Raw genomic sequence first — 21,998 nt, 5'->3', positions numbered from 1 at the left:
CTAGCAAGGAGATCGGGCTGAAACTATAGCTACAAGCTATCCAAGGATGGTACTATAGAATGTCACCTCAAGGTAGGCCTAGTGGCGTCATCTCTTGGTTAGGCCGGAAACTTATCAATCCACCCTCGTATATAATTATAGTTGTTGTTAATAACTTTAAACAATTTTATATTTCAAATCAAAATTCAAAATTTCAAAATCCCTTCCATAAGGAGCGCGGAGTCCGCTGCACTACCGGGCGTGTAACAGATCTGATAACACACGTCGCCTGTTGCGCGCCTTGCTGAGGACCGTGTGACTGTACCTTTAGCTTACCGCTACAGCTGTCTGCGTGAATGCACTTTGTAGCATATGATGCCTACATACATTTTATATTCGATATTGGTGCATCCTGGCATTAAATTGGAATCAATGTCATTATAATATATTTATTTAGTGATTGCGTGTGGATTAACTACTCAATGACTCATATTTCGTATTCTAGCTTTTATTCTTACTGTAATATTACAGAAGTTAACGCAATACTCTTTGGTAGCTTTAACTTATTACGTTCTATTAACCCTGTTTGACCACGCATAAAACAAAGTACACCAGGAATGGGTCCGGTAACTGCTTTAGATCCGGTACGTGGCGATCCAACAATTTTTTTTTTTGGATCTGGTCAAATACCGGATAATGACGCCGGATACCTGGCAATGCCGGATAATTCTACCACATCAGCAATAATAATTTAAGTATCACAAAAAATCTACCTAGTGAAAATTGTTAATTAAGATTGTAGACAGAAGTAGAAGGTCGTTTATCCTAATTATATTATTTGTTGGTTACTATACTAATTTATTTGCTATTTTGGCATAATTTTTGTGTTTACTTTCCTCGTCTTTCAATTTCTGTCGCTTGTTGGTGTATCAGGTTTTAATTAGCGATAACTTCTTATTGACAGGTTTAAAGTGGTTATTACATTGTAGACTCATTTCAACGGTTTCAATTCAACCCTCTCGTTCAACCAAAATTAAAATTTTAGTGTTTTAGTTTTTAAACGACTTTTTTAGCGGGACTTAATAAATAAGGTTGGCATTTAACGAAAAACCCGTTTGAACGAAGATATGAACCATTAACCGCGGTGATTTTGCTGGGTTCATCTCTGATGTAGTCTATAATTTTCTAATGTTTTGATAGTTAACAACATTAATTTCTGGAATACTATCTGTGTTATTAAACTGTGGAAAAGAAATAATAAAAAGGCATTTTTAAAGATTGTGAACAACCGATGTCAGTAAGTATTTTCCTTATAATCAGATAGGTAGTTGCTTCTGAAATTACTCCTGGTAAACATAAGAACTCATAACATTGGCAAAGAATTGTAAATTATTATTGCCCGCGATAGTACGTACAAACGTACAATTTAAATAATACTTCATCAACCAGTGTCGAGTAAAAAGAATGACCACTACTTTTGACGTATTCTTTTATGTATGTATATCGTTTGCAGAGTTCATCGCCATCGCGTTTTAAGTAGTCAAAATACTTATTAGTCACATTGTCATCATCATAGAGAGATGATTCTAAGAAATGACCGACGGTCACTTTTACGTAACGCTGAAGAAGGTAGACTTGTTTTTTTACACTTGCAAACTGAAAGTTCTTTCAACAGGAAAAGGATATTACGCTATACGAAGTGTTAACTTAAGTTCTTACATAAATAGGTACCTATACAGGGTGTGACAGAAAAAGTGTCGAGCTTTGAATGGTATAAATAAGATGCAATAACCAATCGTACGATAAGGTGTGACAGAAAAAGTGTCGAGCTTTGAAGGGTGTAAATAAGATGCAATAACAAATCGTACGATAAGTTCAGCAGCGTGATTAAGGGCAAAAAATTTTTTAAGAAAATTATAATTTACAATCTGAAGCCAGTCCTGTGCGTGAATTGGCAACATAGGTGTCTACCGAATAGCGCAGTGCGACAAAACCTCTCGAGCTGTACTTCGTTTACTTTCTGTAGCGATGTGACCTTCAGTTTGACCGGCGCAAAGTAGAAAAGAACAGCACTAGACCAAAAAAGGAAGGAAGACAACTTTCGGTCAAACTCTTAACCGGTGAGGAGCGTATAATCCGTACAGTATTGCACGGAAAAATTGACCATTTTATCCACTACAATTGCATTGCTCAAATGTGCTGTTATTGGTACCATTTACTACTGAAAATATCAACGAGATGTTTATTTATATTTGAAGACATATTAAAGGATTTAATGCTTGTTTTCGACTCGCACTACTATACATGATTAAACAAAACTTTTGGCAGGTACTGTATGAAAAAGTATGTTTAATAAACAAGAATAGAGAGTATAATGAGCTTTTCTCTCCGTACCTACGATTTTGTCAGCGCGCATCCAAGACATTGGAAGGGACAAATCGCTACAGAAAGTAAATGAAGTATATAGATGGAGAATGGAAACATTGTAGATTATCGAACGTCTGTGATAAACATAAGCAATTTAGTACTACACATAATTTATAAACTAAATAAGTTAAGTAATTACATTACAGGTAGCACTATGCAAAAGTACAAACACAAAACTAAAAAACAATAACTAGTAAACATTAGTCGGTAAATGACCATCATCTGGATAATTGTAATTTTACTAAGGAAAATTTCCTCACCACCATTGGCGTATTGTAAAGGTGTGTTACCTTTCTGCGGGTTGGTTTAACTAAACTTACCAAAAAATTCAAATGAATATCCAAAAAATTCCCGTCACATATACCGAAAAAATTTCTTAAAACCCCGAAGGATGTACGACATTCAAATTTGCTTAACACTGAAATTCTATCAAAATTATGTCCCGTGTGAAGCAAATTCATCTGTAAATAACATCCCGTTAAAAGAATTAGACCATGCAGCACTTTTCTTTCAAAGCCTCGACACAAATCCATTCGCGGCTGAAAATCAATTTCAAGTAAGGTTCGCACTCGCTGCAAATGATAAGGATGCAATAATAATTGTTCTGACTGTTACATGATAGAAAGCCAACGTTCCCTGTTATTTTCATTTTTCGATGAATCCCAAAAACGGACAGTAATGTCCATCTATCCACTATGAGAACCGTTATTTAATGATTCGTCAAACTCATCTGCCCAATAATCACATTCTTTTACCCTTTCTAACAACTCAGACTTGAAAAAAAATTGCAATTCCGTATAATATAACACATGAAATTTTTGTTCGTTGTAGTTGCATCGAAGAAGCAACATTTGAATCCAGAAACACTATTTTAAATAAAGAAACACTGGAAGCACCTATATGAAATGAATGACGATTGAGAATTTTTTGCAAACACCAGACAGCGCCAATTTTTAAATCTAATCTCAAAACACGTTAAAAATTGATTAATGTTTTAGATCCCTAAATAAACAAAACTAAGAAAATCATCTGGTAAAATTCCCCGACTTTTCCAGAAAGTTTCGAATTCCCTCCCATTTCTAGGTTTTACAGTAATGTGACCACATTTCGAAATATGAAGGTTAACTGCATTTATTATTTTATTTTTATTTTCAGAGGATAAAGACAAAATTGAAAAACAACACTTTTCATTATAAACTCATTACAAAACCAAAAAAATATTTTGCAGCATTTCATAAGCTTCTTTAAAAAAACAAATCGACTGCGCCCTTCAAAAATGAACACGTACTTTAGTTTCTTTTAATCACTTAAACAATAATCTTACGCTGTCAACAAATACAAAGTAAATAAGTCCAATAACTTGTCCCTCGAAAAAGAAATTCTAAGAAAAAAGAAATAAAATTGCTGACTTGCTGACTAATTGAGTTAAATTAAAATTTTAAGCAATCATATTGTATTGCTTAATTATTGTTTCATCACAATTGAAACAGTTTCAACGTGCACTAATTGCATTTTTTATATCACCTAAAATCACATTCAATTGTTTATTTCTTAATTTCACGATTAAGCGTATTTTCGGCCTACTTGATATATAAATTATAATTATTTAAACATACGCTTACCTGGGTAGCAAAAAATAAATTTTCACGGAATGTTCTCAAAAATAAAAACGTATAAACATTTAACGGAATTAGAATCCCAACTCTCTAAATGTCGTGTGTAAATGTTCATAAATGATAATTTTGGAATCAAACATCTTACCGTTTTAAACTGCAAAAACAAAGCAGAACGTATTTGGCTATTTGACTGATACTATTTTTCTTATTTTTCAATAACTGTTTCTCTTTTCTAAAAAAAATAATTTAAACGATTTCAAAATTACTTATACACTTACGTTAGTTGAAATCCGGGAAGCGATCACAGGTTCATCGTATAGTACCTTATATAGGGGACATTCGTTTATAAACCAGACAGATTTGGACAAAAATTGACCGATACATTTTCGATTTGGCTGAAATATTTACGGGTTCCATATCGAAAAAAAAAAAGAGATCCGTGCTAGAGGAATTTTTTTTATTCAATATTTTAGGAAATAGAAGTGATCCAAAATTTCAAAATTTAGTGATTTTTGGCTTAAAAATTCGTTTTCAAAAATTCACACCTGTTATAATTGAGCTAGATTCATTTTTTTTTTTATTTTAAAGCTAAAAGAATGAGTTTCAACGAAAAAACATTTTCAATAAAAATTATTAACAAATTCTTATTATTATAATCAGTTAAAATGTTTAAGTCGATTTTAAACAATTATCCGCAAATCAAAGAACGGGTACGCGGTTTGTAAACCTGTACGGTACCCATTAGATAAGTAACGTTTTATAGGATTCGGCCGAATAGCGCTTTTACTAAATCCATACTCTTACAGCCAAGAACACGGCCCCAACTACATTACGTCATTTCTAGACACCACCCCGAAATCCAATCGTGTACACTTGTACAGCATATCTTATGAGAAGTTCAGCGAACGTCTGCGATATGCAGGGATGTGATTTATTTGAAATAGTTGCATTTAAAACGCAAATACAAAATAAAAAATACCTATTTTTGTCTTGCATTTAAATACTTTTTTGAGGAAGGCATTTCGTATTTTATTTTCTTTTTGTAAAATGCAAAATGCATTTTTGCCGTTTAAAGTTTTGCTAGTATCTCCGATCAAACATTATATAAAATAATGAACGAAAGTTGTTCACATTGGCCATTGAAGGTATTAGAAGCTTAAAAAGTGGATAGAGACATTCCATGAATGCCTCCTGATTCTTTAACTGAATGAAGAGAGTTCAAAAAAGCTCCTTGGAAATGGATAGTCTAAAATATTAGATCGATATTATTTTCCGGGTTCAATGTCATGGTTTATGGAACTTTGAAGTTCCAAATTGATATCAGCACCTGTCAAATCACCACTTATCCTACCTTTAGCAAGAAACTACGAAATTTTATGAATTAAGGCAAAACCACTACGGTTAACGGTTCATGTCTTTGTCCTGGCGGCTTTTCCATTAAATCTCACCCTTACCGACGTCCCAAACCACATTATAAGTCCTATTAATAAGATCTACAATGAACTAATGAAATTTCAATTCTTGGCTGGCAGATTTTCAAGGAGAGCGTCGAGTTGAAACGAGCCTTTAATCATTATAAGCACTAAAAGTCTGTAAGGTGTTAATTAATACTTTGTTACCGTCAATCAGAACCTAATATATCAACAAGCGACAGAAGTTGTAACAGTTCAGCCACACTGATGTATTCTCATTCACAAGAAAACGTAAACACAAGAACTATATCGAAATAACAAATAATTTAGTATAGTAATTAAAAAATACTACAAGTTAGGACAAACGACCTATCCCAATAGTCTTAATTACCAAATTTCATTATGTAGTTTTTTTTGTTCTACCTATTAAATTATTATTGTTGGTGTTGGTTTTTTCGTTTTTCTCTGGTAGAATTACGCGACACAGACGGATACCCGACGTCACTATCCTGTATCCGGCCGGATCCTAAAAACAGTACCGGACACACTTCTAACTTCGATCATTACTTTTCGGTGTTCAAAGTCTACCTAGTCTGCGATTTTTTTCCAAATTAGATGGTTTTTGGAAATGGCAGAGAAAAACGTAATACAAAAGAGTAATTTTGTTTTCTTGTTCGTTATTAAACTCATTGAAAATACTAATTAAGGGCTACTTTCAACAATTATTTTGGATATTTTGCATCGATAGTTTAAAAATTAGCACGGGGCTCTTTTACAACGATTAATTAGAAAGCAAATATTTCGTAATCGTGGCTGAAGGTTTGAAATCAAAAGCTCACAAAACATTTTACGAGATCTATCAAAGGGAATAAAAGAATTATGCTGTATTAGTGAACAATCCTGCAATATAATTTCTTAAGCATGTAAGTTGTATAGTAATCAAGAAAAACGACCATATTTACTTGTAATAGAAATTAAAGAGCGCAATCCATATGGAAGATTACGTTACCGCAAATTATAAAAAAACATTACAAGTACAAAAAGAAGACAGCTGTACTCTCATAATTGTCCTAATGAATAAAATGACGAAGTACAATAACCTGGTCAAGTCAGGTTTTTCACAAATCATCATAAACTAACTAAGCCGTAATTATTTGTGATCATAAGCGTAACGCTTATAAAGCGGATCATAGGATTACACAATAACCAGACCAAGATAAGAATTATATTAATGACTGAAATAATTGTAGCTATAAAAATATTTAACTAATCCTTCAAAGCTTACATAAGACAAAACGTCTACAAACGTACCTGTATATATACTATATTGTTCTTTAATAAATCGTAAAATAATCGGTACAAATTTTATTACCTATAGATAAAAACGGATTAAAAATTGATGTTTCACTATTGTTCAAAGTTCGTGGTATATTTTATAGCTAATAAAATACAATCACAATGCGTCTGCTACCACAATTGCTGCATTACATATGTTTCTACATTAAAATAACGTGACATATCCTAACTAATATTATAAATGCGAGTGTGTTTGTTTGTTTGCTACCATTTCATGCCTCAACTACTCCACCAATCATCATGAAATTTTGTACACACATTGAGAGGGGCACAGAAAAGGACATAGGGTAGCTTTTATTAAAAAAAAAAAACGATATTGTTCCCGAGGGATTTCTTTTCATGACAATAAAGGACACTATCTAGTTTTTCTACACAGTGTATGTTTAACCTAGAAAATTCGAAACTTTTATCCTGATAATCCTTAAGAACAAATACATCAAACCTATTGAGTGATCTAATCTATATATATAAAAATGAATTGCTGTTCGTTAGTCACGCTAAAACTCGATAACGGCTGGACCGATTTGGCTAATTTTGGTCTTGAATTATTTGTGGAAGTCCAGGGAAGGTTTAAAAGGTGAATAAATATGAAAGTTGTTAACTATCTTTCAGATTATTTTTATGTAGATTGATAAATCTTAAGTTTTGTCAAATTAAATTTCTGAACGCAACCATAATATTTGACATTTGTCAACTAAGTTTATTTTATACAAAAATTTTATATATCGATTGGGGCAGTACGAAGTCTGTCGGGACAGCTAGTGTTTAATAAAAATGAAATTACTAGTTACAATTTTGTACTTTGGATATTTTCGAGTTAATTTTTTGTTCCTCTATTTAATTGTGTGGCTTATCAGAATAACAACTTTAGTGTTAAAGTTACTCCCTACGCCCTGCAGATCTATTCCTAATTCTACCCATTCATCCAAACTATAAATATAAATCGGGTGATGAAAGCTGTTTAAAAATTGCTCACATGATTTAATTATGAAACAAGTGTAGTAATAAACGATCAAATCATTTAAAAATTGATAATCCACTTACGAAATTGAACACAAACATAGAAGGTATACATAAAGAATATGGGTTTCTGGAAGAAATTGATAGTATCTCGTATGAAGATATCATATCAAATTCTAATAATCCTCAACTGACATACAAAAAATTACAATCGCCTCATACATATTTGTAATCTTATCAAATTCAGTAATATAAAAAAATCAATATAGATTTCCCTACCAACCATATCCTGATTTACATAAGCGAAATCGCAAAACATTATCGCGGTATTTAATTGGTCACTATCATAAAGACAAGGTCAAATGACAATGTAAACGACAACAAAATCATTATTAAATAATAAGATGTACAAATAATAGCGTGCATACATATATTTATCCTGTGGAAGACGAACAATGGTGAGCTCTTTTTAGACCGCTAAAAACGTATCGACCTCGACTTAAAACGGGAATCTACATATTATACGCTATAAAACTACGCAAAACAGTGAATTAAATAAAACACAATGTTGAAATCCTAAATTCAATAGGATTTTCGTTCAACCCATGAGTGAATTGTGACCAATCGTAAATAATACTAGGTTTGGTATGATTAGGTACCTACGAATATGTAATAAAAATTATTTGAATAAAATAANGTTTATAGAACATATAAATGATGTTATACGATTTGCGACTTTTGGGTAAAAATGGTCACTCGAGTGTTACGTAACGTTTAGAGAGAGGGAGGGGGGTACATAAAATGTTACGGCGCGTTACAAGGGGGGACGGAGGGTCAAAAATCTTCAAAAATTGCGTTACGTAATACTTGAACGCTCCCTATGTCGCTGATCAAAAAGTCGTATGTTTTTTTTTTTAAGTTTGATGGGAATCTATGACAGCAAAATACCTTGAGAAAGTCCCTTATCTGGGGCGAAGGGTCGATGCAGTTTTACAATAAATAAAAACTTTATTATGTATTGTTCAAAAGATTTTGAGAGTTTCATTAGTTTAGGGACAGTTTTTAGAGAAACAAATAAAAAAACACATAAGATAAAAGACCCAGTTATTGACACTGGCCCAGTTTCTGACAATTTTAGGTTTATGTTGAATTAAAAAAAAAAAGATCTTAAGTGGGTTAATAATTTTTTTAAAAATTAAAATAAATTTATTCTGTACCTAATTAATGACAAGCACAATAATAAAAAATAAGAAAACTTAATAAAAAAAATCTTTAAGTGTGGAGTGACTGCGGAAGCCATTCTTTAGTTATGGTCTAAGCAAATTACGGAAGGGCGTTCGACGATTCAATCAGAAATTATTTATTCTAATTAAATATTGTTTTAGTTATCGTAATATAATCTCAGCTGTCACTCTTAGAGTGTCAGAAACTGGGCCTTTTACCTTATTTATTAAATTAGACATTTTCGCTAGTGCGACATATAAATTAATAAATTCAAATTTTAGGAATGTTATGCATTGATTTTGAGAGTTTGGATAGTTCCAAAGACAGATTTCCGATATTTCTACACGTTCACCAATTAATGCGAAAAAATAGCCACAAAGAAAAGTGCAATTTCTATGTTTAATAAACATTTTTATCTCGTCTGTATAGAAGAATAAACTAACTGACTGATACAGCATCACACAGCCCAAAACCCTAGTCTAGACACTTGACAACGTACTCGAGCACTATGAAAGGAAGTTTTAAAATTCAACCCCTAAAAGGATGAAAAGGGGAGTCAAAGTTTGATGCATCAATCAAGACACGGCCCAAATTGCTCAGTTAGAAAGCATGAAATTTTGCACAAAGAAATTTCTTACAAAGAAACATTGCGTGCTTAATTTTCTGGTTGCGGTAGGAACCTATAAATAAACCCATTTTTGGAGAGGGGTAACAATTACAAATATTTCAATATGATGGTATTGTATTATCTAATTTAAAGTCAAAAGGCGCTACAGTATTTGAGTATGTATCTAATACGATCAATGACAGATAGGTATGAAAATGCGTGTGACGATTTGGCCATCCTAACAAAGCTAATGTTAAGTCGCCAAAAAATTCAGACCACGTTATTGTATATAAACATGTAATTTTTCCATGGATTACAAGCATCTATCTTATTTATATTTTTCAAGGATCTCGTACACACTTACAATTAAATAATAGGTATTATGTAGACTTAAAATTAGTACCTACCTATACTTCAATTACATATACATCTGTAGGTTACTACTATAAATATAGATTGGTTTTTACTAGTATTTATATTTAAGTACTAAATTTTACAATTAAGTACGTAATTACTATCGCAACAAAGGTGGTATTTCCACGATATTAGAAGCCCTATATTTAAAGTACCTATAAAGGGTAGAAATGGACTACTTATAGATACAACTTACTAAAAACAGTATTTAGGGGGCTGTAGGTAGGCATGCAAAACTACTCAATTAATATAGGTATTTATTAACTAGTAAACAAGATCTATAAAATAGAAGACAATTCTACATTCGCCACGTTTTTTAATTAGTATTTGATAGTTTATTTTGAAATTTCTATTACTACTTGAGTATAACCTAACTATTTTGAGATATCATTGTAATCGACTATAATTTGTCTACGCCACGTCCAAATATGAACTGAGTATTGTAAAATTTAATTATCCTTATAACTGACAGTTAAAATATTTACCGTCATTTACTGGTTTATTTGTCAACGAACGACAGAAATAGTAACACCATGAAGGTAACCTAAATAGGATAATTTTGATTCTCACGAAGGAACCTTAAAAACATTATTTATAAAGATAGTTCCGGGACTAATTGAAAGTCAACTTTAATATTTTCTGTAAAAATTCTTCATCTAATTGAATACAATCAAAATGACCGGCTTTTCATTAGAAGCAAATTCATTAAAGAGACATACCTTGATTGACGTCTTTTGATAGAAGAAATCCAAAAGTCAGGATGTGGTAGTGTTTCACAAGAAAAAAACACACAAAATATGTTAGTAAAGGGCACAAATAAATTGTAAAGCCACCTCACTTTCCACGTGCACCGAATGTTTTTCAGTAAACTTTTCAATATGGCCGCGTTTCTTATTCGATCACTACCGAATATTTACGAATTACGCTACACTATGGCTGCTTCTTCGTCATGACCTTGTTTGGTTTTCATTAATAGATACTTAATTCGTACTATCACCGCCATCTATAGGTAGACTGACAAACTACCTAGATTGTACAGATTTCTAACAAAAGTTAGTCTGAAATAGGTAACTATTTGTCAACGTGCCAAATTTCGTCAAAATAATAACTTTCGCTGTAGTAAATTAGCTGTATATTGTACCTTTCCTGTCTACGTTGTTATTTCAATAAATCTTGTTATACTTATTAGTTTAATACAAAAATACATTGAACTACTACACAGTAGAGGTCGCAACACATGCCTTTCGTAATTTTACGTCACGCATTTCAAACTTATTATACACACTGAGGAAAAAAAGTTGTGGTAGGTATTGCATTTTAAATTAATAATAAAAAAAATATACATCAAGCATTTTCTCTAACTAAAATTCTCTGTTTTTCCATATTTGTATCATAGTTTATGCGGTTTCCATCTACATCATTCTAATAAAAATGAATACATTCAAACACAAAATTATTAAATCAGATGATTTCTTTTCAGTTACGTCCTTCTGAGACCTATCAAGGTAAAAACTTTTCTTTTATCGGAAAATGCAATTATACGAGTTACTCGAAAGAATAAAGATTCGAAATTTGGTAGGTCTCAAGAGGGTGCATATCCTTGACCGAAAAGGTACCTGCTATCCTTGAACATAATTTGAGCAAGTGCTTAACGACGATTCTTTTCTTCACGCAACGTTCGATAGCAACCCCTATAAAATTACTCGAAAAAAAAGGGCGTTTTTATTTTCTTAGCATGTTCCTCCCATTTTATTTATTGATGAGAAACTTAAATGTATCAAAATAATTTCAAAAAATCCACTATTTGTATGTAGCATTACTTCACAATAAAAAATTAAAAAATCAAGAGCAAGTTAGGCTCTTGCTCCGAGGATTTCACGCCACTTGTCTTTTTGTAGCGGTAGTGACCTTTTCGAAAATATTTAGTAGAAATATTTATTGTAAAAACTACTGCCTTTTTAAGTATATACAAATTGAAAACCGCAATGGAATCAATAAAAGGCAGTATCATTTTTTGAAAAATACGATGTGATGCAGGAAAATTCGTATAAATACGTTCAGTAATTTTCATAGTAACATTTAATAATAAAGTAACACACGTCCAATAAACTTAGAAGGGTCAAGTTTGGTTCCTATACCGATCCGCCGGGCATTTTTTGGGATCCGGCCGGGTACAGGATAATGACACGGAGTACGCGGCTGTGACAGGTAATTCTACCAGAGAAAGATGCCAACACCAGCAATAACAATTTAATAAGTATAAGAAAAGTCCTACCTAATTAAAACTGGTAATTAAAAGTGTATTGGGATAGGTCGTTTATCCTAATTTATATTATTTATTAATTACTATACTAAATTATGTTACTTCGATATATATATTTCCGTTTGCTTTTTATGGTGAACAAGAATACATCATTATGGTCGAACTACTACAATTTCTGTGGCTTGTTGGAATATCAGATTTTGTTTAACGATAATTAATTAGCATGAGTTGATCACCTTTTATAGACTTTTATTAGTGTTTATAAACAAGGTAAGATAATGCAAGGTAAGGCAAACTATGGTACGCATGGGAAGAAAAACTAGGGAAAAAGCGAATGTGAAGATAGGAGACGAAAGATTAGAAGAAGTGGCTTATTTTAGGTATCTAGGAAGTCAGTTAAGTCAGGACGGAAGGAGCAGTAGGGTTATACAGCAGAAGATAGCGTAGGGTCGAATCGCCTTCAGTAAAAAGAAGTCACTTCTATGCTCGTGAACGGTTAATTTAGAAATTCGAAAAAGATTTAATTTAAAGGTATATGTTTGGAGCGCGTCGATGTACGAGTGCGAAACATGGACGGTGGGCGCGGCGGAAAAGAAAAAGTTAAAAGCGTTCGAAATGTGTTGTTACCGGAGAATGATGAGGATACCGTGGATAGAGAAGGTTAGAAATTAAGAGGTATTAGAAAGAATAGGAGTACAGAGGACTCTATGGAAGTCAATAAAATAGGCGAGATAGGTTGGCAGCACACCTTCTCAGGCATGAAGGTCTAGTCAAAGACATATTAGAGGCAGAAACAGGAGTTAAGAGGAGTAGAGATAGATCTAGATTAGATTAGTGTTCGCAAACAGTTAAGGATATGGGAAGTTCTAGGTTTAGTGAAATGTGAAGATTAGCTCAAGATAGGAACGAGTGGAGGTGCGTGTCCAACCAGTCTTAGGACCGACGACCTTATGATAAAGATGAAACATTATGGACTCACTTTAACTCAACTGGTTAAAAATCCGCCAACCAAGAATTAAAATTTCAGTGGTTTAGCTATTAAATGTCTTTTTCAACGAGAATTAATGTGGTTTGGGACGTTGATGAGGGTGGTTTTTAATGGAAAACCCGCCCGAACGAAGACATGTCTCATTAACCGTAGTGGTCTTGCCGAGTACCGGAAACATTAAATGATAGCATTTGCAATCTTAATAAACATGCATGAAGTCACGAAAACAGAATTAAGTTCACAGCTCAGCGAACTGATTCAGATTATCTTTCAATGATGGTCACAAGTGACAAAAGTTGGATTTAATGGATACAATCATACGATCACGAAGCAAACATCAACTATTAATCGTTACAACGAAAAAGTCCATATTCATCTCGAAAAAGAGGCCCATCAAATCAAAAGCAACATCAAGCTCTTTCTGACCTATTTCTTTTAAACTGATTGGATTTTATTTGCAAAGATTTCGTATCTACTATGTAGACTTCAATCGCGACGTCTTAAGGTGATTGGTGGAGAATATGAGAAGGACACGTCCTTAAAAGTGGCACAGAAACTACTGAATTTTCCGCCACAATACAGCAGTTTTTGACCAAAAACAACATGGTCGTTGTTCCTCTTCCAGTTTACTCGCCCGGATGGCTCCTTACGACTTTTGCCTTATCAAGAAATGGAAAGGTATCAAATTGACAAGGAGTAATGAACTTATTAACAAAACAACACTTCCGGCATGCATTCTTTTCAAAGCAGAAGTATTGCTGGGATCGGCATTTGCAATCCTACATTTCCGAAGGGACTATTTTGAAGCTGACAGTGACGAATAAAATGTATATCGCTACATTTCAGGAACTTTTGGAAACAAGCTTGTACAGTAGAATGAAGATTCGAGCTATAGGGCCGTGATCTAAGTGAACTATTCTGTCCAATGAATATGGAATGTTCACTTAGACCACGGCCCTATAGCCCGAATCTTCATTCTACTATGGATTCCTGCCGTGAAAGCCTTTGTTCTTATATACCTTGTATGTTACAATTTCGGATTTATTTGGTTGCTAGTCAGTTTTTTTGTACAATCATATAATTTTAACAAATTACATGACCAAAGCGGCTAAAATCTGCAGATCACTACTTCTAATTTAAATTTTATTTAGTTAGAATTTAATCTGATACAAATTCTCAACGTTGGTAGTTTATAAACAATTTAGATGCTATTATAAATGGCATTGGTTTTCATAGAAGTCCTTTTAGGGGTTTTCAAAGAACATCTTTTCGTTAGTTGAATCAAAACGTTACTGAAAGTGAACAGAGATAGGCGAAATGTAATAATGAGATCCTCGTTTCTAAAACAATCACAGACTATCCCAAAAAGTGTTAATTCCGCGCCATTTGCAGATTTTCCTCGAATGTAACCACCACAACAATACGGACCAAAATGAGTGAATTTTTTCCCGACGCATCGCAACAACCCTGCGTTTGATAAAGGTCAGTGTCCTGACACGACGCTGGTAATTGACCTCCTTTCGCAGACGCTCTCGTTGTCTTCACTCTCTTTGCAAAACACACATCACGCGGTTCAAAAGCAAGAAGTCAAACAGAAAAATAAAAGTGTCCCAAGCTCGCGGACTGTGTACTTCAGATAATGGACCTGCATACACACGTGTTTAAGTGCAAGTTGGTACGTGTGTGTGTGTGTGTGTGTGTGTAACGATTACAATCGGGCAGAGGGCGAAGGGATCATGTCTGGTTCACTTCAATTTGTTGCTCTCATTCGACCTTTTTTGGACCAGACATCCATATAAAGTCTATGCAGACATCACATTCGGCTACGTTACAGAGTGGATCGCTAAAATTATTTCACATCAATGTACCCACTAATGAAAACAGTATATCCAATATCCATATTTCACTTTTACTGGCGAAATTTGAAAAAATACAATGATCTGGATGATAATCGTGAGGGCTGTGAATATTTTGTACGTAAAATAAAATTATTCCAAAACCGTAGCCGGACTGTGTAATCAGGAGAAGCTAAAAACCATCCGGGGCAAACTAAAAACTGATTTTTTCGCATTTACATCTTATCTACGTATTTCTCAATACTTTTGTTAATTTTTTTTGTAGGTAGTAAGTAGGGAAAGTCCGTGAATATGGGGGACCCTACACCAACTCTACTTTGAAGCCTATTTAATTAATCAAACTAATTATATCATTTTTTCAGAAAATTATTTCCTTTAATAATAGGAAAAAAGCAATTGTTACATATAAATTATAAAACATTTAGATTGTTTTTTTATTTTCTAAATTTACAATATCATTGATTGTCTTCAATGGGATTGGGGGTCTTTTATATATACGGGGCCCTACGCTACAGCCCAAGAAACATTCAACCAGAAAAGGGTTAATTATAAATTGATAAGGTCCTGCAGAGGTCCAAATGGCTAAACATGAATTTAGATATTCTCAAATTGGTGCCCTTAAATATGAAAATTAAGCAGACTTTCGGACTTTTAGAAATAGTATACTGCTTTCGCCTTTTTGTTTTTGATAAGTTAAATAGCAATTATGTAGAAAAATGAGGTACGACAAAAAATGGATACAATAACATAATACGTATAGGTAATAAATTCATGAAAAGTTGGACTGCAAGATCCTTACGAGCAAAAGCAAAAAAGGGGGGAAATCCGTTGCATGATTTTGTTACATAGCAACTCGCATGAAACGAACTTACCCTACTGTGCGTAAAGAAGTTTCACTTCAAAAAGATTAAGTACTTAGAAAAGTGTATGTACGTCTAAAAAAACTGTCTAGTTACTCGAAATCGGCGTTGAAATTATTGTTAAATAGAGCAACATAATACCTATGCATATAATAGAGAAAAGGCTTTTGTTATGTAGGTACTGTAATTATAATTGTAAATTTGTCATTCATAATGAGATTTTTCAAGATATCTATTTATTTATAGTACCTTTAATACATTTCACAATTTAGTATTTTCATGACTAACTTGACTTTGAAATGTACAACAAGATATCTATTTACTCACAGTCCCATATGGTCTAGTGGCTAGGATACCTGGCTTTCACCCAGGAGGCTCGGGTTCGATTCCCGGTATGGGAAACCTCTTTTTGTTCTTAAAAAAAAGCAACTATTTAACTTTGTACAGTCATTTCCAAAATGTTTTAACATGTAGTATCTGCAACAATTAACAAAAAAATCTACAATGCCAAAACTTCGTCTATTTTCCATTACTACAAACTAAAATGAATTGTAATTTTCTTTTTATTTTACATACGAAACTTTTTGCAAATGTTGGTTGAAAAAGAGGAGGTTCAAAATAATTTCTTTTAAATAAATTCAGTTGAAATACAACAGTTTATAATTAACAAATAGTGAAATTTAAATACTTATTTGATTTAACTAATTTAATTACATTTTCATTTTTCCTTAAAAGTCGGGATATGAATTGAAACGTTTAAAAAAATGCGAAATTGATTTAAAATTATTGATATTTATCGCTTTTTTAAAATAATTCTGCAGTCTCTTTTTTGCTAGAGCGATATATGTATTGTTCGTATTATTCCTATAATTTCATTATTTTTCAAGATGTGCATTTTAATAAAAATAAACCTTACGATTACAGGAACATTATTTCCTCCTTGTCTTTTTTCAAATTAGTTCATTTATTCGCCATTAAAAGTTCTGGTGTTTGTACAACAAGAAATAATTTTAAAAATATTGTTAATTGTACACCAATATGGTCAAGAATTGATGAACAAAGTTAGTTTTGGTCTTCTTTTTGCAGAAACTAGACCGAAGCCAAGACTACGTCAATTTTGATAACAGTGAGATAAACGACAAAAGCTATGAACATGCATAATCAGGACTAAAGCAATATTACATGCACGAAGCTGTTCAAAATACAGGAAGAAGGTTGATCATAAACTGAGAAAGTCTTGCAGTGTTTCAAATGGCTAAATATCAAATTGGTGCCCTTAAAAACGAAAATTAAATAGACTCAGAGTTTCGGAAAGACCGTGCGTAATTCGCTACATATCATCTCGTAAGCTCAGGATAAATCGATGGACTTGTATGGTCAAATTACGTACTCTTGCTGCATTAAAGCTTTTTAATTACCAAAGCACAACACTATATAGAAAACTTAATACATATAACTTTAATCTACACATAACCCGTTTATATGCAGATTTCAAAAATTATTTAATTTGAATATTGAAACCGATATGCGCCTACTCGCCATGAAAGAAACAAAAGTACTACTTTTCCAAAATTCTCTCCGAAAAACTGCCTGTCTCCTCCTTGAACGTTTTTTTATTATTTTTAAGTATCAATCTTCTTCAAACGCCTGCACACAAACCATAAAATTCCAAAGAGAAAATTAGCAGGTATAATCCCAAACCTTTTAACTGTATATTTTTCAAAAACGACCAGACAACAGCTACATAGTTTTTAAATATTCTTGCTGGGAAATTTGAACAAAGGGCATATAGCTTTCGTTCTTTTTTCAGCAAGTGAAATAGCAATTATACAGAAAAATGAGGTACGATTAAAAATGGACATAGTAACATACAATAAATTTACGAAAAGCTGGACTGCAGGATCCTTACGAGCAAAAACCAGACCAGAAGATGATTGGCCAAGAATATGGTCAATGTAAACAATGTCAACTTGAGAGCTAGATAAAGACTAGAAGATTAAAATCTAGACCAATCATCAATGCCAGCATCATTCAAGTTCTTCTTCTTGATTTGGTTTAGCTGAGCAAAAAATAAAAGAATATTTTAATTCTACTTGTAAACATGGACCTCATTCCAATTTCATTAAAACGCCTCCAAGATGAATTTTGAACAATTTGGATAAAATATTTCGGGGCAATGGAAGTATGGGGTGAGGGGAATAATATAAAAATTTATTTTGTAGAATGTGTTGTGTAAAGAGCAACAAGCAATTATAGAGCTGGGGATGCAACGTAGAGAAGTAAATATTAGGAAGGGAGTCAGACAGGGATGCACGCTGTCACCGCTACTTTTTAATCTATACATCGAAGACGCGATCAACATCATTCAAGACGGTACAACTGTAGGGATGTATGTGCAAGGGCAAAAAATTAGTATGCTTATATTTGCAGATGATAAAGCAGTATTAGCATTTAGCAAGGACTTAGAGGTAGCTTTAAATAAAATGGAAGCGGTACTGACACATCAGTACTGTATGAAAATAAATAAAAGTAAAAATAAATATACTGATATGTAAGGGAGGGAAAAGTAGGGAAGGAGCGAATATAAAGATAGGAGACGAAAAATTAAAATAAGTGGCTGATTTTAGGTACCTAGGAAGTCAGATAAGTCAGGATGGAAGGAGTAGTAGGGATATAAAGCAGAGGATAGCGCAGGGTCGTGTCGCCTTTAATAAAAAGAAGTCACTTCTATGCTTGCGAACGGTTAATTTAGAAATTCGAAAAAGGTTGTTAAAGGTGTATGTTTGGAGCACGGCATTGTACGGGTGCGAAACATGGACAGTGGGCGCGGCGGAAAAGAAAAGGTTAGAAGCGTTCGAAATGTGGTGTTATAGGCGGATGATGAGGATAACGTGGGTAGAAAAGGTTAGAAATGAAGAGGTATTGGAAAGAATAGGAGAACAGAGGACTCTATGGAAGTCAATAAAAAATAGGCGAGATAAGTTGGTAGGACACCTTCTCAGATATGAAGGTCTAGTCAGAGACATACTAGAGTCAGAAACAGGAGTTAAGAGGGGTAGAGGTAGACCTAGATTAGATTACTGTTCGCAAATAGTTAAGGATGTGGGCTGTTCTAGTCTTAGAGAAATGCGAAAATTAGCTCAGGATAGGAAAGAGTGGAGGTACGTGTCCAACCAGTCAGGAATTATAATGATGATGATGATGATGAGAATGAGTTGAATCCGGGGGGTAGTTCGGGGAATTGTTCCCCCCTCAGAGATGCAAATCACTTCCGAATATTTATGAGGATTTTTCGAAAGGAAAGGGAATTATTTATTGATTATTACCCCTCTGAAAGCTTCAGCTTTGTGCAACCTCGTGGGGCATGCTTTCGTAAGTAGTACGTGCTGCATGTACGGAAGTAATGATAAATTAGTTCAACATACCAGTACCATTGTTAAAGAATATGAAAATGGGTAGACGGCATATTCCTGATCAGGACGAATATTCCTTTATTAACATTATTGGTGACCGTCGTCCACCCAGTTAATCGAGTTAGCATGCCGACGGGCTCCTCATTGTACCCTTTTGCAGGTCATAGCACTCATTACATTAGCTCGTTACAGTATCAAAGTTCGCAAGTGGACAGGTGAATGTCCAGCGGAATGCTGCAATGGTGATGGTAATGGCATGGCACGGTGTGCGGTGGTTGAGAATTCGCACAAGTTTTTCTAGCGCCTCACTCACGGCCATTGGTTGACCGAGAAGTTACAGGAGGAATAATAATAATAATAATAACGAAAATAAGAAGAAACCACCACGGTCAAGGGCAAGCCCAGGACATAAACTCACTTGGCCGTGGCCTAGCACTAGAACAGCTTGCTTAGTTGAAAATCTATTCCAAGTTCTATTCTTGGACTATTACTTACATTCCCGCACAGATTCGTTTTGCTTCTTGTGCTGATACTGATACTCTGTACAGAGACGGATGCAATAGCACTAGATAAAATCTAACGAGAAAACTTAACGTTTGTTATTCAAGATCGAGGATTAACAAGACAATAGTTATATTGCCCAAAACTGTAATCTTATGAAAACGGGTCGTACGTGTTACGTCAACTCGAAAGAAATAAAATAATCACGAATACTTAAAATGACCGTATTACATTACTTATGTCTTTTGTTGGATCTATACAATGAAGCTGCGATCAATATTATTAAAAACAGGAGAGCTTTCGGGATAGATTATGTATAGGGGCAGAAGATTGGCACGCTTAGATGATATAGCGTTACTAGCAAGATGAAGTTATAGCGACAGACGTAAATAAAATTGAAATGGATAAGGTATTGACGGAAGAGTATGGAAAAAAAATCAAAAGTGTAAAGGGAGTTAAAGCTAATATAAAAATTGGAAGTAAAAAACTAGAAAAAATCGTCGAATTTCGATATTTAGAAAGCCAGATAAGTAACATTATTATCTTCTAAGAAGGTGAAGTTAGAGGCAGCCTTAAATAAAATAGATAAGGTAGCGACGCAAGAGTATGGATTGAAAATGAATCAAAAGTATTGTTATGTGAGAGTGAGGGGCAAAAGTAGAGTTAGAGCTGCTATAAAAATTGGAGGCGAAAAACTAAGAGTCGACGATTTTTGATATTCAGAAAGTCAGATAAGAAGCAAGGTGGAGTTAAAGACAGCCTTAAATAATATGGATAAGGTATTGACGGAAGAGTACGGAAGGAAAATAAATCAAAAATATTGTTATGTAGGGGAGGAGGGAATTGAAAGTAGAGTTAGGGCTAATTGGAAGCGAAAAACTGGAAAAAGTTGCCGATTTTCGATATCCAGTAAGTCAGACAAGAAGTAAGGTGGAGTTAGAGACAGCCTTAAATCATGTGGATAAGGTATTGACGGAAGAGTATGGAATTAAAATAAATCAAAAATATTGTTGTGTAGGGGGAGGGGGGAGGGAATTGAAAGTAGAGTTAGGGCTAATTGGAAGCGAAAAACTAGAAAAAGTTGCCGATTTTCGATATCGAGAAAGTCAGATAAGAAGTAAGGTGGAGTTAGAGACAGGGTTAAATCATGTGGATAAGGTATTGACGGAAGAGTATGGAATTAAAATAAATAAAAAATATTATTATGAAGGGGGGGGGGTTGAAAGTAGAGTTAGGGTTAATTGGAAGCGAAAAACTAGAAAAAGTTGTCGATTTTCGATATCCAGAAAGCCAAATAAGAAGGATTATTATTTTGTACTGAGGTAGAGTTAAAGTCAAACACATTTTTAAATAAAATGGATAAGATACTGATGGAAGAGTACCGAATGAAAAAATAAATTTAAGATACTGATACCTAAGATGGGCCGGGGTTATAGTTATATTGAGCACGCAGTTCGTCACTTATGGTATACCTATGAGACTTAAGTTCGTTTAATAAAGATGTAGTCGTTTTTCTTGCTGTCCATGGTATTCACATCATTCTGCGACAGCACATCATTTCGAAGGCTTCTATGCGTTTGCGATAGGTTAAAAATCCATTAACCTATCACTTTACAAATCAAAAATGACAATAAAGTAACTGAATAAATCAATATTTTTAAGTCACATTAGTGAACTTGATCTCCGTTATTTTATGAACATTTCTGGACGATTTTCACATGCTTTGCTTATTTTTCTCTGCATATTGCGTACATATATCAAAATCAAATAGAAAACACGGTAGACATATTCAATGAAGGTTTTGCAGAACGCAAAAATTTGCTTTGTTTCTATTTTGGGATTGATTTCAAATTATCCATTGCCCAAATAATGTGACTCTGGTGTCAAAAATAAGGAGGTATTAGAAACAGGAGAGCATAGGGAGCTATGCAAATAAATATAGAAAGGGGGGATAGTTAGGACAACCCCTGAGACATAAAGATGTAGTAGAGTAGCTAGAGATATAATAATTAGAAGCAGAAACAAATGTGCAGAGAGTCAGATGAAGACCTAGAGTAAATTACTTTTTGTATACATGCAATTTAGACATCTTTTGGAAGTTAATTAGTTTAATATGAAATAT

At 33.6% G+C, this 21,998-nt stretch overlaps 1 protein-coding gene and 1 non-coding gene across 6 annotated transcripts in view; one reads left to right on the top strand and one right to left on the bottom strand.

Moving 5' to 3' along the window:
- Positions 1-10,899, bottom strand: part of LOC108740948 (A-kinase anchor protein 1, mitochondrial) — a 104,303-nt gene extending 93,404 nt beyond the window's left edge. For 4 of the 5 annotated variants that reach the window (XM_018475486.2, XM_018475483.2, XM_018475487.2 and 1 more), the window contains exon 1: positions 10,715-10,897. The gene's annotated coding sequence lies outside the window, so the exon portion shown is untranslated. Of the gene's footprint in view, positions 1-10,714 lie in introns of all 5 variants that reach the window. The other variant, XM_018475485.2, reaches the window with a different exon arrangement.
- Positions 10,900-16,291: 5,392 nt separating this feature from the next.
- Positions 16,292-16,363, top strand: Trnae-uuc. The gene has a single exon. It is a non-coding gene; the product is annotated as a tRNA-Glu (tRNA).
- Positions 16,364-21,998: the final 5,635 nt, after the last annotated feature.

This window comes from Agrilus planipennis, unplaced genomic scaffold (assembly GCF_000699045.2).
Source record: "Agrilus planipennis isolate EAB-ADULT unplaced genomic scaffold, Apla_2.0 scaffold226, whole genome shotgun sequence".
Classification (NCBI taxonomy): Eukaryota; Metazoa; Arthropoda; class Insecta; order Coleoptera; family Buprestidae; genus Agrilus; species Agrilus planipennis.
Note: the sequence above shows the minus strand (reverse complement) of the source record. Positions and strands in the feature narration are given on the sequence as shown.